This window comes from Mirounga angustirostris, unplaced genomic scaffold (genome assembly GCF_029215605.1).
Source record: "Mirounga angustirostris isolate CCGP_5_RB_7025 unplaced genomic scaffold, mMirAng1.0.hap1 SCAF_9, whole genome shotgun sequence".
Lineage (NCBI taxonomy): Eukaryota > Metazoa > Chordata > Mammalia > Carnivora > Phocidae > Mirounga > Mirounga angustirostris.
Window position 1 is genome coordinate 119,368,037 of NW_026991717.1, and position 2,086 is coordinate 119,370,122.

Here is a 2,086-nt window from a genome sequence, read left to right on the forward strand (position 1 = left end):
GTGGGGGTGATTCTGGAGGCCCCCTTGGCTCTAAAACACTGACTCGGCACTTCTCAGCAGGCAGAAGCGCCTGGCCGCGCAGCATCCTCCCCCACAGCCCAGCCCCCTCCTTCTCTTTGTCATCTCACTCAGCAGTGCCCCCAATCCCAGAGAGGGTGGCTTTCATTATTTTTTCTTTATTTTTATCAAAGGGTATTTTTTGTCAAAAATTGTGTCTCCCCTGAGACAGCACAGCCTTTGAGCAGGCTCCCCTTGTTTCCATGGCAACAGCAGCTGGCTCACATGTGTGGTTGCTATGGAAACAAGGCTGGTTCTCCTCCCCTCCCTCCCCTCCTCTCTCACTTTCCCTTCCTCCCTCACCACCTCACTACCCCCTCCTTCTCCTTCGCCCCACTTGAGATGCAAGAAAGGGCAATGGGTGGTCCCCTGCACTGTGGGAGCAAACTGGGGCCTGGCCCCCCCACCCCGGCTAGGTAGGAGCCATGCGGGCAGACCCCCGTGACTGGCCAGGGGCCCTTCCTTCCACATTCTATATACTGCGGTACGGCTGGTCTGGTCCAGGGTGTGGGGTGCAGGCTGACTTCAGCGCTCCAGACAAGGATCCAAAGGAATCCTGCCTCTGGCAAGAGGGGGGGGGGCTGTCCTCTCGCCTGCCTGGCACAAAGCCCACCCCAGCCGTGTGCCCAGCACCTTCCAGTTGCAGACGAAGCCTGTTTCTGCCACAGCAAATACATGCAAAAGAAAAGGAAGGATTCTGGGGGAGGAAATCCAAGGCCAGAGATAGAGACAGAGGAGAGAGGGAGCGGACCGAGAGTTATGTCTTGTTTGTCAGCCGATGGTACAAAGATTCTGTATCATTTTTCCCACGGACACGGAAGCACCTAAAGAGTGGGAACCCTGCCTGTCTTGTCACTGAGGAATCTTCAGTGTCTGAGGGGAGAGAGAAAAAATAGTATACACCAACATGTTCATGGTGAGGGTTCTTATTATAGCCTTTCTGCTTTTTTTCTGCAGCGAACATGTATTAAATGTATAAAAAGAATAAACAACAGGTGTATTTGTTTGATCTGAGAGGATTAAGGGAAGGGAATTTGAAAGAGGCCAGATTGTGAAACAAACCAGAGGCAACTCTCCCTAAAAGCCGGAGCAGGTGGACTATCTGCTCTGTCTCTCACGTCACATGCCCGGCCCAGAGGGGTGAGGTGACTCTCCACTTAGCATGAGAAAGGCGCCAGGAATCTTAAGTCAGAGCAGGAGAGAAAGGCTGTCAGGCCAGGTGAGGGCAGCTGAGAGCGAGACTCCTGTCATCTGCGCGAACTGAGGTGACAAGGATGTTAAGAGGCCGATCCCCCGGGAGGTGGGCACAGGCATCCCCTGTCCCACCCCCACCCTGTCTCTCACGCCTCAGACTAGAAATCTGGCTCAGTCATGCTGGACAACTGTGAGAGCCGCCCATGCCCATTTGCCCAAAGGGGCAAATTCCAGCTCCCCGTCTCCTGAGGGGCAGGGTGGGTGGAAGGCATTCTCAAGGTCAAAGAAGACGTCATGCAGATTCTTGTCCTCAGCCAAGGGCATACTTGTCTGTTTCCTTCCCCCCACCCACAGCCAACACACTGCGGGGGGGAGGGGGGACCCAGGCACCTCGGAAATCCAGAAATCTGAGCATCTTGGATTGTGGGCGTGCAGGGGCCTGATGGGGGGGTCATGCTAATACTCCCATCATCCCTCCCTTTGAGAGACAGAGGACGGGGAGGCGAGGGCCCGGCCTGGCTCATCCCCAGCCAGCTAATCCTGCCCGCTGTAAAGGCAGAAAGAGGGACAGAAGAGAACAAAGAGAGGCCAAGGAGGAAGGCAAAGGAGGAGAAAGAGGGAAGCGGCTTTCCGCCTGGCCACTGCCACCAAGGAGAGGGCCTTGTCTTGCTCCTCTGTGCCCCTCTGTGAACGGAGAGGGAAGTGCCCAAGGTCCAAGGTGAGGGGGACGCCAAAGATGGGTAGGTGGGCATGAAGTGGGGGAGGGTCAGGAGATCGGTGACGGGGTGGGGTGTTGCATTCGGTGCCTGGTAATAAAAATAAAGCTGACAAAGTT